Genomic DNA, 18,232 nt, shown 5'->3' on the forward strand with positions numbered 1-18,232 from the left:
CCCCGCTTCCCCCCAGCTATTTTAAGTCCTGTAAGCCCCCCCCCTTAAGCCTTACCTGGTGGTCTAGCGGGTTTTCGGGGCAGGAGCAATCTTCCCATGCTCCTGCCCCATGCAGGTCGCTCACAGGAAATGGCTGCCTTGAGCTCCCGTAGTCTCTCTGGCCATTTCCTGTGAGCGATCTGCACGGGGCAGGAGCATGGGAAGATTGCTCCTGCACCAAAAAACCTGCTAGACCACCAGGTAAAGCTTAAGGGGGGGCTTACAGTGCTTAAAATAGCCTGAAAAATTTAAATTTTTGTTTGTTTGCTTGTTTTAAAATCGCAAATAACTGAATCTGCAGATGCTGAAACCGCAGATTCTGAGAGGGAAGTGTATTTTACTGCAACGTGTGGTAATGATTTCTGCACAATTTAACACCCATGTTGAAAGCATTTCTGCAATACTCAGCTAGTAAAACCCACAGTAAAACCAGGTTAAGCCAACAGTAATGTTTTCTACATTAGATCCAAACTACCTTGGCACTCTTCTAACCAACATGGAGCTGGAAGTTATCTAGGCACTTTCTAAGTTTCCAAGTTTATTTAAAATTTGATAAAATTGCTTTTTCATAAATTCAACACGATGTACAATAGTAAAAAACAAAAAAGAAAAAGGGGAGACAGATAATTTTAGAACAATACTGACCTACTGAAATGGAGAGGGTGATATGGAGAGAACTACAATCTGTGTAGGAAAGAGAATGAAAAATGGAAAAAAAACCCAGAAGGGAATAACATAGGTGGTGGAATGCCCTCATAAGGGTTGGTGTCCTACTAATACGAAGTGAATTAGTCAAAGGCATCCCTAAATAGGTGACTTTTTAATTTCCCTTTAGCACTCTAAGAATAATCAGCAGCTGACTCCTCCCGAACACAGTCCCCTGGCCCACTTGACGAACCTAATTTATTTATTTATTTTTTGGGGGGAGGCTGGTCAGAGCTGATATTCTAGTGTCTCTCAAACTTTTTTTTAGCTCCGGCACACTAAGCGTTGCAAAATGGTTTTTTTGCGGCACATTAATAATTCAAATTATAAAATTGCAAAATCAACAAAAAATTAAATTTGAGAGTTATTTATTTAAAGTACTTTAAGATATATATGGATAATTGTAACAATGGTGAAACTAAAATAGATCAAATAGAATTTCTAATCAATGAGATGGATGAGCTTATTTGTGAGTGCAAATTAACTCAAAATGTGGCTCTACAGTCACATTTCATCATCCACCATCTGCAGTTGTTCTCTTTTTTTTTTCCAATTTAATTTGTCAGAGCTGAAAATCTAACTTCATAAACATAAAGAGATCCAAACAGTAACAAAGCCTTGATGCTTTGTTGCTCAAGTTAGGATAACTACTGCATAAAAAATAAAAATAAAATTGCTTGTTGTTAGTTTTCGAGGACCAATCGCGGTAAAGAATAATACTTGTCTGGGCTCACAGACGCTCATAACATTGACAGACTCCTGCATATGCGATGTACATCTCATCTATTCTAGTGTATTCTTAGGAAGGAATTTTAAAAAAAATAAAGTAAAAATTCTGGAGTCTCTCTTGACACACCTGGAATCTCTTTGGGGTACACCACTGTGCCTGGGCACACAATTTGAGAGACACTGTAATATTCAGCAGCACTGCACAGCTTTGTGTCACTGAATATTGGCGTTTTGGGTGTCACTAGGCAATTTAAGAGGGCCAAAGCCTCTTTGGCCTGCTTAAATTGCTCTAAATAATCAGCCACATTAATTTTATATATAACAAAATGATTTAGAAACTGACTCCATCCACTCACGACCCCACAATCTTTAAACGCTACACAATCAGAAATAATTTTAAATCCTGCTATGGCGGTTAATGTTATCTCTACATATTCGGAGCTGGGCCATATCCAACCTCCCAGGCCAAATATCAGCAGTGCCTAGATAACTTCTAGCAGCTACACCTGGATGTTCAAGCCCAGAATCTAGGGATGGCTCAGCCTTGAATATGCAGGTATTATTATAAATGCCACAATTGATGTTTTAAAGCAATACCAAAAGCAGAGTTTAAATTTGGGGGTGGGGTCGTTGCTATCCTCAATGGAAAAATACAGAGTACTCCACAAGCCATATATCGGAAGCCTTGTGCAAAATATGGGGAGGTATTACATACATTTTAAAACAAATGTTTGACATAATGAGAAGACATCATTTAGCGCATCGTAACTTAGGAGTCTAATGTACTAGGCTAAGGTTCATTACATCCCACTTAACATTACTGTGCTTCAGCAGTCCTTTCCTGTTGCTGTATTATTCACATGTTGGTATTAATAGACTTAAACCTTTAGTGGGACTGATGCCCAATTCAGGACCGGAAACTCCGTTGTTCTTGACTGGAAATTATTATAATAGGTCACAAATATCCATGGAAAATAGTTGATTATGTCCGTAGAACATGGGTATAGCTTACACTATAAATATTAAGAACAAGATAATAATCCATATGATTCGGGTCTTTATCTGCCGTCATCTACTATGTTATGCAAAATGTCACCGAGTAGAATTTATTTTAAGGGCTGAAAGAAATGGAAGTGCAATTGATAATTCAGTATTCATTATGTTTTCTTTATACTACAATAAAAATTATTTGAAATAAAAAAAAAAAAACAATATCATCCATTGTGTTTTTTTAAGTCAATCGATTTTTATTAAAGAAAAGAAAAGTAATACAATGTACAGAAGGGAAAAAAAACATAACAGTAACATTATCAGTACAGGGCAGCACATACAACATTCCAAGAAGAATAATCAGGTACGACATATTGGCTAAAACTCGAAGGCATGACTCGAACAAACATTATTCAGGACTCAGTGGCACTAGGTGTATACACTACTATATAAGGTACATAGTAGAAGAACATTTCAGGACAGGTCAGGCGGTACAATCACAATAGGATATCAATGAGGCCCATATATTTCGGAAGATTGTTTGAGAACCCCTGCACTCAGCCACTCTGGATTCGTATTTATAGGCAGAGAGAACCATAGCCCACCACTGAGAGGTAGACACTGGACGTGATTTCTTCCAGTTGAGTAATACAGTTTTAATGGCCAGTCCACATAGAATGTCAAATAAGGTCTCCATAGGACGAGAAAGAGGAGGTTCAAATACTGCGGAACGCAATATAACCATAGCATAAGTCAGTACTGCAGGAGTGGGGATAATATGGCTCACAATATCACCAACCTCCGTCCAAAAAGCAGAAACATAGGAACACTCAAAGAGCATATGTTGTAAAGTTCCAGTAGGCGTAAGACATCTCCAACACTCACTAGAAGAAGTGGGTACAGCTCGCTGTTGTTTAATTGGAGTCCAAAGTGATTTATGCAGAACAAAAAACAGAGATTGTCTAATAGAGGCCGAGTGCAGGGGTCTATTGCAACGCCGCCAAACCTGAGTCCATTGACTCTCGGAAATAGATAGATACAAGTCCCTTTCCCACAGTTTTTGTACAGGCAGTAGTGTGAGCGGACCTGCATTCCGGAAAACATTATATATCATAGACATGACATGAGGCTTATTACTCCAAGCTGACAGCAAAGGAATGATAGGGGATTCTCGATTAGGGTGAAGGCATCGCAAGTCAGCCCCAAAAATAGCATACATGCTATGTCTAAGCTGTATATATCTATACGATTGAGTGGGGGGGTAGTCCGTATACGGACTGTAATTGTGAAAATGTCATCAAAGTGCCTGACCTCAATAAGTCACGTATAGACCATATCCCACAGGCAATCCATACAGACCAATAGATCATGCGGGAGCCCACAGTGATTTGAGGGTTCCCCCATACAGGAGAGTATAAAGATAAATATAAAGGATATTGCAGCTCACGACCAAGATGCAGAAGTGCCTTCTGAGAACCAGATAGGATCACCCACTTTTTGAAACAGGGAAACCCAGAGGAAAAGCAAATCTTATCAAGAGGGTAGGGAGTCAGCAAGTCCCTCTCAAGCTTCCCCCAGTAAGGTAATTCAGGACTTTCAGGGGGCAAAAACCATTTACTGACTCCTTGTAACAACGCCGCCAAGGCATATGTAGAGAAGTGAGGGAAATTCACTCCACCCAGGTGCCAGGGCTTTTTGAGGGTAGACAGTGCTATGCGAGATGGCTTTCCATTCCAGAGAAATCTTACCAGAATCTTATCCAGTTTTTTGATAAAAAGAGGTGGAAAAGGAAGTGGAAGCATTTGTAATATATATAGAATTTGGGGAGTCATCATCATGCGTATAGATTCTAGTCGCCCCCACCAAGTCAAATGCAAGGGGGACCATTGAGAGCATAAAGTTTGAATTTTGGAGAGTAAAAGCGTAACATTCAAGTCTAGTGTATCCTGCCATGAACCACAAAAACGGATGCCCAGGTATTTAATATCATGGGGACACCAAGTAAGGCCAAAGGGAGATATCATCGCCTGAGTGCAATACGAATTTAGAGGGAGTACCTCAGTTTTGTCCCAATTGATGGTATAGCCAGATAAAGCACCAAATTTTGACAGCAGGGTAAGCACAGCCGGCAAGCTGGTTTCTGGATTGGAGACATAGAGAAGTCAACCATTGTGTTGACACCTGTACCCAAAGCCACAAACTAGAGAATGACACGGTGACAAAATTAATCACCATTCCCGTCCCCGCGGAAAACCGCGGGAAACCATCTTCATGTCATTCTTTAAGGAGAGAGGGAAGAATCAGAGTATGAATGGCCACAACCACTGACCCTCAAGCTTTGCTTTGAAGAATGCTGGTGTAAAAGGACTGAGGTTGAGATAGACACTACAGAATGACAGTCTCTGGTATCCAGAACAGATATTGTGATGTCATAATGCCTCATTCCACCAGTGCCTAAGAGCCAATCACATCAGTGATGTCACAATGGCTTCATTATCCTTGGCTCCTATAAGAATCAGAGTATGAATGGGCACAGCCACTGACCCGCAAGCTTTGCTTTGAAGAATGCTGGTGTAGAAGGACTGAGGTTGAAATAGACACTAGAAAATGACATGCAATTATTTCCTGCGGTTATCTGCGGGGACGGGAACAGTGATGGATTTCGTCACCGTGTCATTTTCTACCACAAACCTTGACCTGATCAAAGTAGAAAACTTCAGACTAATAGTGGGGATTATACTAGAATTCTGCGCAAATAGTCAACTTGCTAACTTCATAAACCAAACAGATGGATTCCACAACGTGGCTTCAGACTAAAGCACAGCCCTGAATCCCTCTTGCTCGAACTAACATCCAAAATTGCAATGTGATATCTCTGCAGTAGACCACTCTTTATTACTCCTGAAATTAAACAAACTAGGGGCTCCTTTTACTAAACTGCAATAGCAGGTTTTAGCGTACGCGGAATTGCCGCACGCGCTAGACCTTAACGCCGGCGCTGAGCTGGCATTAGTTCTAGCCGCGGAGCATGGGTTTAGCGCGCGCTACAATTCTGCGTGCACTAAAAATGCTATCGCAGCTTAGAAAAAGGAGCCCTAGGTGTACAAGGCACGGTGCTACAACGGTTTTCACAGTTCTTGAGAACAGAACATATGAAGTCTGGAAAGAAAACAAGAGATCACAACCTTGGAAGGCCAATTACGGTGTTCTGCAAGGCTCACCAATATCGCCTGCACTATTTAACATGTACCTAAGAGCACTGGGAAATAACCTACCCTCAACCCAGGCTCACATCTTCCCCTACGCAGATGACATCTTTATTCTCTAAATAGCCCAAAAATTCTTCACTAGCATCCTAAACTACCTGAAAACTACTATCAATGACCGGAGTACCTGAACGAGGAATAACTTCCTAAAACAAAACAAATCTAAAACAAACATATTATGGTTTGGAGATTCTAATGCACTACCGAGCATAGAACTAGAGTTAGCCACAGGTGAAAAGCTAAAGATAGAAAATTCCTCCTTAGTACTAACTAAACTAAACTAAACCTTAGGTTTGTATACCGCACCTGCTCCGCAATCATAGAGCTCGTAGAGTACTGGGAGTTGCGCTTGACTCAAACCTAACTTACAACATACATATCACCTCTCCAGTGAAAAAAAGTCTTCTTTAAGATGAGACAATTGAGGGCAATCAGACCAATCCTAACAGAGACCAGTTTCAGGACAGTAACACAATCTGTCCTAATATCCCACCTGGACTACTGTAACTCGTTATATGACAGCACTACAGAAAAGGAACGCAAGAGACTCCAACTACTACAAAACATGGCCGCAAGATTAATCTTCAAAATGAATCGATATGATAGGGCAAGTCCACTATTGGCTACCGATAAACAAAAGAATCCAATTCAAGATAGCTTGCATGGTTTATAAAGCGATCTATGGAGAAAACTCAGAAGGACTAACATCTGATATCAAAATCCCACATTCCTTCTTCAATTCACACAAAACACAGCGCTTCAAACTATCCCTCCCATCACCTCAAAAAATATGGTGGAAAATGTTTGAAACCACTTTCGAATACCAAGCTCCCCACATTTGGAACAAACTGTCAATACTTTTAAGACAGCCCACCACATACATTGACTTCAGTAAGAAACTAAAGACATAACTTGTCTCCCTATAAACACACTCTTATCTTCCTCCAACAGTCACCTTTCACTCTAAAAAATGTAACTTCCTTGTTATTATAGACCACATAGATTCCTTGCAGAGAACTGCAGTATATAAGACATTGTATTGTATTGTAGATGTTATAGATATAAATCTTGGTCTAAATTTAACAACTTTACCAATTTTCTGGTTACAAAATAAATTGGAGCAAATCAGAGATTCTTCCATTAAATGTGCATTGTGTAAAAGGCTTATTTGATCCATTCCCATTCCTTTGGAAGGAAAAGGGTATAAAATATTTGGTTATCATGATCCAAAGAACATTGGACGATACAATGACAGTAAATGAAAAATCCTTATTATTGAAATTCAAAGAAATGTGTGAGCACTGGAACTCTTTACATCTTTTTTGGTGGGGGAAGAGTCCAAAAAATCAAAATGCCTGTGGTTTGTTACCAAATGAGTATGTTACCGGTTTATTTTCAAAATTCCTTTTATAAGAAATTAAATGGGATTCTTACAAAATTTATTTGATTGGATAAAACTGCTAGAATGGCTTTACTATCTTTACAAAAATCACAATCGGTGGGGGGGTAAATTTTCCAAACTTTTATAGGTATCATCAAGCCTTCATTTTGCGTCAGGGTATGTATTGGATCCTTCCTGAACTCATGGAGAATCTGCCTGACTGGTTGATCTTGTCCCCATTATGTTTGAGCCACATTTTGAGTATCAAGTTGCCCAGAATATACAAGGACAATAGTATTCTTTTTTCTACCTGGAATATATTAAAATTCATTAATAATTTAACACCTACTCCAATACAACAATCCTTGTATCAGTCCCTATGGTTGAACTCCAAGATTCATATTGGCAAGTCTTAAGATCCTCTGGAAACATTGGCTGCAGTCAGGCATATGTACTCTAGATGATGTGATCTCAAATGGGAAAATGCTATATTTATTACAACTGCAACAATCATTTGGCATATCAAAGTCTCAAGCTTATAAATGGTTGCAGTTGAAACAGGCCATTCAGAAAGAGTTCCCTGATTGGCACAATTTTAAAAAATCTGCATAGCTTGCCGGGCCTATGTTTCCAGACAGATTGGCAAGAGCACCCAGCCGCCAAGTGGTACAAATTAATATCTGAATATTTGAATAAAAAACCTAAAACAAGCCTAAAAGATATTTGGAAGATTGAGATAAAGCAGCTCAATGGTCATGGATTTGGACTTGGAGGATACATTGAATATTTTGGACCCCAGTTTGTTTATAAAAGTTGGACTGTTCAAAGTCTAATAGATGCTGGCATTGTCATCTTGAAGTAGGGAATCTGGATCATTTGTTGTTTTATTGTCCCTTGATACTCAATTTTTGGAAATCAATATGGGGACAAATTAATGATACTGGAAACATCAATTCCATTGTCCTATGATGTGGTCATATGTGGGACATTGTTGAAAGTTAAAAATCCAATGGACATATATAAAAGCAGACTTTGTATAATTATGACAGGAGTTGCCATGCAAATGATCACCAGGAATTGGAAAAATGGGACAAGCTAAATTTTTCCTTTTAGTGGGTAACTTTGTGTCAATTTTATAGATTTGATAAAATGAATTTGGAAATATTGGGACATAATAAAATATTTTAAAGCAACGTGGAGTCCATTAACAAAATTTGTTAATTCTGATTAATTGTATAAGCTTTCAATTTCTACTTGATTTGCACACACATCCAGGGAGGGGGAGGGAAATAAATTTTGTATTATTTGATTGATTGTAAGTGCTGTTTAAAGTATTAATTGTTTGGAAAAAAAATTTGCACTTTGTACTCGACTTGAAAAGCAATAAAGAATTACAAAAAAAAATAAAAAAATTGCTATGTAGGACTATTTCTGCTGCCCCTTTAGGCCTGTGGCCTAACTTAAGCCAAGAACCATTTTCTTCCCACCTGCAGCCTCTTGGAACTTTACAAGCAGTGTGTGTGCTCTCACGTCATCTGTACCAGCACTAAGGCCCCTTGCCTCCAGAATGTGTGGAGGAGAAAGACTGCATCTTAGGATATGTTTATTCACATCTTCAAAAAAATGAAGCAAATTGGTGAGGCAAGACTTCCTTTGGTTGAATCAATGCAAACTCTGTCCCATTAAACCATGCTTGTCTATGTGTTCTGTAATTTTATTCTTTATAATATTTCCACGGCTTTTTTCCGACACTGAAGTCAGGCTTACCAGTCTGAGATTTCCCAGATCCCTCTTGCTCTGGAATTCCTCCCTTCCTAGTTCTCCCTTGTGATCTGGCATTTCTCCTGTACTTCTCTAGAGGTATAGAGGGGTATAATAAAAAAATATGTCTAAGTCCGTTTTGGGGCTAAGTCACTAGTCGCCAAAAGTCGGCAGAGTCTATAGTCCATTCTCGAAAAATACATTCACATTTTTTTATTTTTTTTTGAGAATCGTCTAACTGTACTTCCAGCCATCTATCTTTATACCCCATTCTCGTCCCAAAATTTGTCCAAGTCAAAATGCCTAAAACAAGACTTTTTGGAAGTGGGAGGGATCAGCAAAGTCATGGACTGGCCACCTAGAAATTGCAACAGAGTAGAGAAGGTACCTTACAGGGCACTGCTGCAAACTTAACAAAAAGGGTGCCACATAAACATCTCACCATAACTCCCTTATAGGTCATGGTGAGCCCCACATAAACCTACTATACCCACCTGTCTACCACCTCAATAGCTCTTATGGGTGCAGATGGCACCTATATGGAAGTACAATAGTGTTTTAGGAGGTTTTGGAGGACTCACATGTTTTACCATGAATGCAGCGGTTAGAGTGGATTATGGGTCTGGGTCTTCCTCTCTATGGTTCAATAGCTCACCTCCCCAGACTACTTAAGCCACCTCTGTGCTGCTTTACTAGGCTTTCCTATACCAGGTGCTGATGTCCTGGAGGCAGGTATATACATTTTTAATTCCAATTTGTGGGGGGCGTCTGTACTTTGTGTCTACAGTGCTTATCTGGTCACTCTGGATACCTTTTGGGCACTTAGACCTGTTTTTACATCGCCTAAGTCACAACGTACAAGTTCAATAGGCAGTCTCGTTAAACTTTCGGTTATACTTGCAGTACAACTAAGGGTTCCTTTTACTAAGCTGCACTAGCAGTTTTAGCATGCGCTTTGCGCGTGCTAGATGCTAACACCTCCACTGAGCTGGCGTTAGTTTTTCCGCGTAGCGCGGGGGTTAGCATGCACTAATCTGCAGCGCGCGCTAAAAACGCTACCGCAGCTTAGTAAAAGGAGCCCTAAGTCTAGGTCAGCTCACGTCCCGCCCTTAACCCAGCCTCACCACTCCTCCTAAAACGCCGCTTTCAGCTCTTGGCGTACAGCAGCACTGAAAATGCCTAAGCTGTTTTTAGATACATCTAAAATCCGTTTCGATTATTAGCACTTGAACGACTTAGGCGGGATGTTAGATGCATTTCCATTTCGATTATGAGCCCCACAAGGTCCTGTGTTTCTCCCTCTTTTTCCATTCAGGTCTCTTCTCCCCCTTCCCCTTTGCATGTTCAGGATTTATCCCTTGAACGTCTCTCCTTCTTTTATCCTACCCCTCCCTTTACTTTCCTGTGATTCTCCAAGCCTGTTTTTTGCCAGTATCAGCAGCAATGAACCCAGTTCGCTTTCCCTCTCTGTAGCCCACTTCCTTTATCCACAGGGGCAGCAATCAGCATAGAAAAGGCTTCAGGCTGGTTGCAGGTAGGCAGACTGTGTTCAATACTTCTGCTGGCAAAAGGCAGGCTTGAAGGATTGCTGTGTGAGATGGGGGGAAGAGGGAGAGATGTTCAAGGGAAAAATCTTTGACCCATCATGGGGGGGGGGGGAGGTAGGAGAGAGAGAGAGATGAACTGTGAACAGGGGATGAGAAAGAGTGAAAGCAGTGCTACAAACCTACCAAAACCACCAACCAGACAGTGCGGTGGCAGGGCTGGTGATTCGCTGGATCCCTTGAAGGCCCTGGCCACACATCACTAATAGCTGCAAATTAAAAGGAAAAAAGGGTTGCAAAGCATCCATTGCACCGTTTGAGCAAGAATCTCCAGAGTCCCTTCCCTGAAGTGTTACCCTCCCCTCTGCCCAAGAACTGCTCCTCTGAGGACTGGCAGAGAAAGAGTCTTAGTAAGCAGAGGCAACAGCGCTAGAGTAAGAGAAACAAGGGCCTCAGGGGTCCTGCTATGGCTAGTCATGGACCCCCAATGTCTGAGCCAGAGGGACGATATGCAGCGTGTCCCGGCAAGAAACCAGGGAGTGAATCCCAAAGCCTCTCTTATGACTATGTTTTCTTCTGCATGAAATAAGTTTGGGGCCCCCTGTGGCATAGGGAACCATGGTAATTGCTCTGCTTGTTACCCCCTAAAACAGGTCCTGCTGAGCAGAATGTAGATTCCTTCTAATCATGTGCCACTAGGCATGTGAAAGGAGGATATGCAGTAATGGGAAAATTGTGTGTTGCCTCTGTTATAACCTATACGAGCGTTCAGCCATATAGTTAAAAACAGATACATTTAGCTATGAACATCTAGCACCATTCATCCATGATCTTCAGACTTAACTGAAAGGAGCGTGTACAGGAAAAAAAATGCTGTTAGCAGTGCAATAGGTATGTCTTTTACACAATTTCCTTCTTGTTACTGCAATTGTAAACAAACCAAAAAAAATCTGAATTATTGATTTCATATCTCAAAATAAGAAAATATGTTATGGCAAACAATGCCACGCTGTTCCTTCTTTAAGGGGGCCACCCAGTTTAAACTGGGTGGCTAATAACATTGGGCGAAGGCAAAGCCCACAAAAGAAAATTGGAAAGGGGAGGGGGGGGGGTAGGAAAGAGCAAGGTTAGGATAGAAACAGGAGAAGATGAATTTGATTGGCCAAGGAGTAGGAGATTGGGGATTGGTTAGGAGTGAGGGGAGGAAGGAAGAAAGAATAGGGATTGGTTGTGGCATTTGGGCGGGTAGAATTTCGCTGTGTGAAGAGGGTAGTGCGAGGGAGTCGGCGTTCGTGTCGGTTTTCTGTGTCGGCTTCCCTTTGTGAACTGCACTTTTTAAAAAAAATTTTTTTGCCGACGCGGCTTCGGGGCAGAGGAGGGCTTCGGCGGTATTTTTGTCATCGGTAGTCAGTGGAGCAGTGAGGTCGCGGCGGCGTGCGAGGTAGGAGGGGCGGTCTGGTGCTGCAGAGTGTCGTGCTGGCCATATTGCAGGCAGCCTGTTAGTTGTGTCAGCGCGTTTTAGTCTGCTGTTGGGCGCTTCGGGGGGGGGGGGGGGGAGAGAGAGAGTGAGCAGTGAGAGCACTGCTTGAACATTTTAATATGATCGAGAATTTAAATAAAATTTTTCAGTGCTTAGCTCCGGACGTTGGCAGCAGGGAGTGGGTGGTTGGTGGCAACTTTGTTGTAAGATTTTCCTGGGGAGTGATGGTGGGGAGTGGGTGATGTGGAGGTAGGCTGGGGAAGACAGTTGTTTAAAAGTAGGGTGGAGTGACGGGGAGTGGACAATTGATAGTCGGGGATGACATGGTAATGAACACTGCATAATTACATTCTTTATTTTGCACATAACTGTTGAGCTAATTACTTCTCTTGTTTCTTTTCCCCTGCTTATTATAGTGGAGTGTTGGTAGGGGAGGATTTTCTTTTGGTTCATTCAATTATAGACCGGGGGGTAATTTGGTTGGGGAATTGAGATGGGGGGAGTGAAAAAAGGTGGGAGTGCGGGTAACAAAGCAGGGCAGAAGATTGGGGCAAAAGACAAGAGTGTGAAGAAGGGGTCAAGTGGGGGAGTCCGTAAAGGGGTTGGTAAGAAGCAGGGTACGGGGCGGAGTACGAGTGTTAGGGGAATGGGAGTGAAGAGGGCAAGTAAGAAAACTAAGTTGGTGGCAGGGGCTGTTAGTGGGTCTATTGAGGTTTCCCAGGTTCCAGATTTGTCTTCGGCGGTAATGTCTGTCCCAGACACCAGCAGGACTCCGGTGAGAGAAGTTGCCAGTACCAGTGTTGCAGCGGCACCGCGGACATCTGGTGAGTTGGTACAATCTTTACTGGAGGTTTTGGGAGATGTGCGGGGTGATGGAGTTGGTGAGGGCACTATAGCGGGTCGGTCTTTGGGGGAGCATAGATCGGGGTGCCAGGACATTTGTAAGAGTTTAAAGGATAAAAAATTTTTGATGCGTTTGAGGCACATAGTTAAGCGTATGGATTTGGAAAAGCGTAAACGGCGAGCAGTAGGGGGCGCTCCCCTAGCGGTCTGGGAGTCCTCGGATTCATCTGATTCCTCGCAGTCTTCCTCTTCCTCGGAAGGAGAGGATGGGGTTGGTTTGATTAGGGGTGTTTCTGCAGGGCTGCCGGCGAGTGCAGAAGGAGCCCCTGGAATTTCTAGAAAAGGTCATACATTATGTGCTATTGCACCTTTAGATTGTCACATTTCCCCTAAGTGGAAGCGGAAGATTTTGCGGGGCAAATATATTGATTTTTTTAGTTTGTTGGGTAGAGAACAGGAGGGACAGGGGCCTAAGGATGGTAATAAAGCGGATGGAAAAAAGATAAAAGGGCGTGTAGCCAAAAATATTTTTAATTGGTTGTTGGGTTTTAATGTTTTTGCCAGTGTATTAGGTGAGGCCAGGCCGGACCTTTATTCTGGTTTATTACGCTATGCGGATCTTATATTACACGCTTACCGGACATATGGAGGCTGGTTTTGGCTCAATTATGACGAGCAATTTCGAAAAAGTTTAGCGCGGGATAAAGCTGATTGCTGGGGTGTTCGGGATGTGGATTTGTGGTTGGCAGAAATGACACCATCTCGTGGGTCTACCTTTCGACCAATTCATTCCACAGTTGGAACCTTGACGGGTGGTTTTTCATCTGCGGGTAGAAGAGGTGTTGGGAGTCCCAGATGGTCTCACCCTGGTGTGGTATCGGGGGGAGATATGGGTCTCGGGCGGGGGGGCCAGTTTGCAGGGAGGATCAACTAGTGCAGCTTGTTTTCAATTTAATGCGGGGCGGTGTAATCGGGCCAACTGTCGGTTTCGACACTGCTGTAGTCAGTGTTTTTGGGGACATCCTGCCTTTCGTTGCCCCGGCGGAGGGCCTTTCGGTAGAGGCCAGTTTCCAGGTTCCGGGTTCTTCACGAATAGGATCCCTGGTCAAGGCGCCTTCCCCCATTAAGTTGCATGAGTTAAAAAAGTGGTTGTCTGTCTATCCGTACCGGGGGGATGCTTATCTTTTAGACGTTGGGTTTTCTGAGGGTTTTCCTATACCATATGAAGGGCCACCATTGGTACATCGTTCTGGTAATGCTCGCTCAGTGGGTTTGCATAGGGAGGTGGTTCTGAAAAAATTGGATAAGGAGCTAATTTTGGGGCGTATTGCTGGGCCTTTTGTGGAACCTCCTTTGGAGAATTTTGTAGTGTCTCCTTTGGGGGTTATTCCAAAAAAGGAGCCGGGTAATTTCAGATTGATCCATAATCTGTCCTATCCATCTGGACTCAGTGTTAATACATTTATTGATCCTCAGTTCTGTAAGGTTCAGTATGCTTCACTTGATGCGGCAGTCACTCGGTTACGTGAATGTGGTTCGGGTGCTTTGATGGCAAAAGCAGACATTGAGGCTGCATTCCGTTTGTTACCTGTCCATCCGAGTGCATTTCACTTATTAGGTTTTCAGTTTGAGGGCCAATTTTATTTTGATAAGTGTATGCCTATGGGGTGCTCCATTTCTTGCACTTATTTTGAGGCTTTTTCTACCTTTGTACATTGGGTAGTGGTGCAAGTTAGTGGTCTGCATTCAGTTGTTCATTATTTAGACGATTTTTTGTTTGTTGGAGCATCGGGGTCTGGGGAGTGTGAGAGTTTGATGGCTGCTTTTCGAATCATGGCGAGACAATTGGGTATACCGTTGGCCTTGGACAAATGTGAGGGGCCATCTACTCAGTTGACCTTCTTGGGAATTGAGTTAGACTCTGTTCGCATGGAGTCTCATCTGCCCACAGTGAAGGTTCAGGCTTTGTTGGAGGCAATTGGGGCAGCTTGTCAGAAGCGGAAACTGAGCTTAAAGGAAATACAATCATTGGTGGGTCATTTTAATTTTGCGGCACGTGTGATTCCAATGGGGCGAATATTTTCCAGGCGTTTGGCATTCTTGTCAGTAGGTTTACGCCGTACACATTTCATGGTTCGTTTGACAAAGGCAGTACGAGAGGATTTGCAATTATGGAGGTCATTTTTGATATCTTTTAATGGCGTCTGTGTTTGGCAGCAACCTAGGGTGTCGAATGTTGATTTACATTTGTTTACGGATGCCTCTGGAGAGATTGGTTTTGGGATATATTTTGGGGGTGCTTGGTGTGCCCAGGGTTGGCCCGAATGGTGGAGGTTGCTGGGTTTGGGTTCCAATATTGCTCTTCAAGAATTGTTTCCTGTGTGGGTGGCCTTGGAGCTTTGGAGGGGTCAATTGGCAAATAGAAGAGTAGTTCTATTTTCGGATAATTTGGCAGTTGTGCATGCCATCAATAAACAGTCTGCTCACTGCCCATTGCTTATGGAGTTGTTGCGTTTGATTGTGCTGGCGTGTTTACGGCTTAATCTGTTCCTGTCTGCTAGGCATGTACCTGGGGTCTTGAATGAGTTCGCTGACTCTCTCTCTCGTTTACAGTGGTCTCGATTCCGGGCGTTAGCCCCAGAAGCAGAGCTCTACCCTACAGAGATGAGGGAGGAATTATGGGCGCAGTTCCGCCGCATTGTCGATGGCTGGTACAACAATCATTAGCTCCCAGCACGTGGAAAGCTTATGATGCGGGTTGGAGGCGTTTGATGCTATTTCTACAACAGCGTGGGGTGGATTCTTCTATCCCTATTTCTGAACAATTGCTCATTGATTTCATTGTGACTAGTGCGCAACAAGGATGGTCTTTTGCCATGGTTTCGCAAGTAGTTGCTAGTTTGAATTTTGTGTCACAATTGTTACGATGGAGTAATGTTACTGGGTCATTTCTGGTAAAAAGGCTTTTAAGGGGTTATGCCCGTGCGGGGCCGGTTTATCGACCTCAATTAAGACGTCGGCCTATATTTTATGACTCTTTGGTTGAGTTATGTGGTCGATTGCCAGAAGTTTGTTTTTCCTCTTTTGAGGTCACCTTGTTCCAGTTGGCATTTGTCATTGCCTTTTTTGCTGCTTGTCGGGTGGGTGAGCTGGTGGCACCATTCAGTCATGCCCAGGGTGAGTTGGGGTTACAGGCACAGGATGTGCACTTGGATGTGACCTCCTTGCGTATTTATTTCAGGCGGTCTAAGACGGACCAGGAAGGAAAAGGTGTGTGGTGTGTGTTGCGGGGTCAGGACATGCTTCCAGTTTGTCCAGTACGTTGTGCCCTGGTCTATAGGGACATTAGGCCCCGGGGAGGTATTTATTGGTTGGTACATCAAAATGGTATGCCCATGACTCGATATCAATTTGCAGCGATTTTGCGAAAAACTTTGGTGGCTGTTGGATATGACCCGGGTGAATATGGGACGCATTCTTTTAGGATTGGGGCCGCTTCCACAGCATCGGCAGCTGGTGCGGCGCCTGCCTTAATTAAGAGGGTAGGTAGATGGCGTTCCAATTGTTATAAGGGATATGTGCGGGTATGATATTGTATGGCTTTTGAGTTTGTTATTGTCTGTCAGTTTCTTTTCCAGATCCCAGGCATCCTGTTCATCTGCCTCCTGATATATGCGTCTGGGTTTGTGGACACTCGCTCATATTTTGGGCGCATAAGCATGCTCAAGAATCCCGTTGGGGGAATAATCTGGGACTGGTGGAACATGGGATTCGGCTACGCTGGTTCGGTATTCGAGGCATGTATTGGGACCAGCTGTTGCCTACTTTACATCAAGCCAGTTGTTTTTCTGCACCTGTACTTATTTTGATTCATTTGGGAGGCAATGATTTATGCAAAGTAAAAGGGGTCCATTTAATACGACAGATGAAAAGTGATTTATTGTTTGTGGCCTGTACATTTCCTAGGGCCCGCATGGTTTGGTCTCATATACTCCCGCGGAGTTGCTGGAGGGATGCTCACAAACCTGCCGCCGTAGAGCGGCTTCGCAAGAGGGTGAATGCTGAGATTTCAAAATTTGTTTCAATGTTGGGGGTGTTAGTTTTGGTGCATGATCTCATTTCCGTTGATTGTCCGGGTTTATTTCGCCCGGATGGGGTTCATTTATCTGTTATTGGGCTGAACATTTTCCTGAGTGTCCTTCAGGATTTGATTGGGAGTTGTTCCAGGAGATAGTTGGTCGCAGTTTTGATGGGGGGCAGTGACAAGAAAGAATCTGTCACTGCCAGTGGCCTACAGGGGAGCATTTGATTACAAATGATTTGAAAATTTATATAAATAAGATGAGTTGAATTATGTCCTCGTGGGCGGCACCGCCACGAGTTGAGGTGACTTGACGATACCGTGGGTCACCGGAGAATGTAAAGGAGAAGACGGGGAGACTGGGGCTAGATCGATACCGATTAGCTCCAGGAATTGATTCAAGGAATGTTGGGAAATTTGGTTGAGAATTGTTATATGTTAAAATGTTATAATCAAATTGAGTTTTGAAAATGATGTTAATTAAAGCTGCGGCCAACTTTTGCCAATTAAAGAGTGTATTGGAATTATTTGAAAAGAATGGGGAGTATGTGATATATGAGAAGTGTGGCTGAAGTACGAGTCCCAATGTTAAAGGGGGCCACCCAGTTTAAACTGGGTGGCTAATAACATTGGGCGAAGCCAAATCCCACAAAAGAAAATTGGAAAGGGGAGGGGGGTAGGAAAGAGCAAGGTTAGGATAGAAACAGGAGAATATGAATTTGATTGGCCAAGGAGTAGGAGATTGGGGATTGGTTAGGAGTGAGGGGAGGAAGGAAGAAAGAATAGGGATTGGTTGTGGCATTTGGGCGGGTAGAATTTCACTGTGTGAAGAGGGTGGTGCGAGGGAGTCGGCGTTCCCCTCCCTCCCACCCAAGTTGGTAGGAGATGGGGGGGGTGTACAGGGTGGAGACGGGTGTATGGATTGGTGGGGGGTGGGGTCGCAGCTGGAAGAAGAGCCTACAGGGGAGCATTTGATTACAAATGATTTGAAAATTTATATAAATAAGATGAGTTGAATTATGTCCTCGTGGGCGGCACCGCCACGAGTTGAGGTGACTTGACGATACCGTGGGTCACCGGAGAATGTAAAGGAGAAGACGGGGAGACTGGGGCTAGATCGATACCGATTAGCTCCAGGAATTGATTCAAGGAATGTTGGGAAATTTGGTTGAGAATTGTTATATGTTAAAATGTTATAATCAAATTGAGTTTTGAAAATGATGTTAATTAAAGCTGCGGCCAACTTTTGCCAATTAAAGAGTGTATTGGAATTATTTGAAAAGAATGGGGAGTATGTGATATATGAGAAGTGTTGCTGAAGTACGAGTCCCAATGTTAAAGGGGGCCACCCAGTTTAAACTGGGTGACTAATAACATTGGGCGAAGCCAAATCCCACAAAAGAAAATTGGAAA

At 43.0% G+C, this 18,232-nt stretch overlaps 1 protein-coding gene across 4 annotated transcripts in view; it reads right to left on the minus strand.

Annotated features, from left to right (window-relative positions):
• The window catches only part of CDH12 (cadherin 12), a 799,528-nt gene that overhangs the window by 558,661 nt on the left and 222,635 nt on the right, over positions 1-18,232 (minus strand). The window lies entirely within an intron of this gene.

This window comes from Geotrypetes seraphini, chromosome 2, assembly GCF_902459505.1.
Source record: "Geotrypetes seraphini chromosome 2, aGeoSer1.1, whole genome shotgun sequence".
NCBI classification, from domain to species: domain Eukaryota; kingdom Metazoa; phylum Chordata; class Amphibia; order Gymnophiona; family Dermophiidae; genus Geotrypetes; species Geotrypetes seraphini.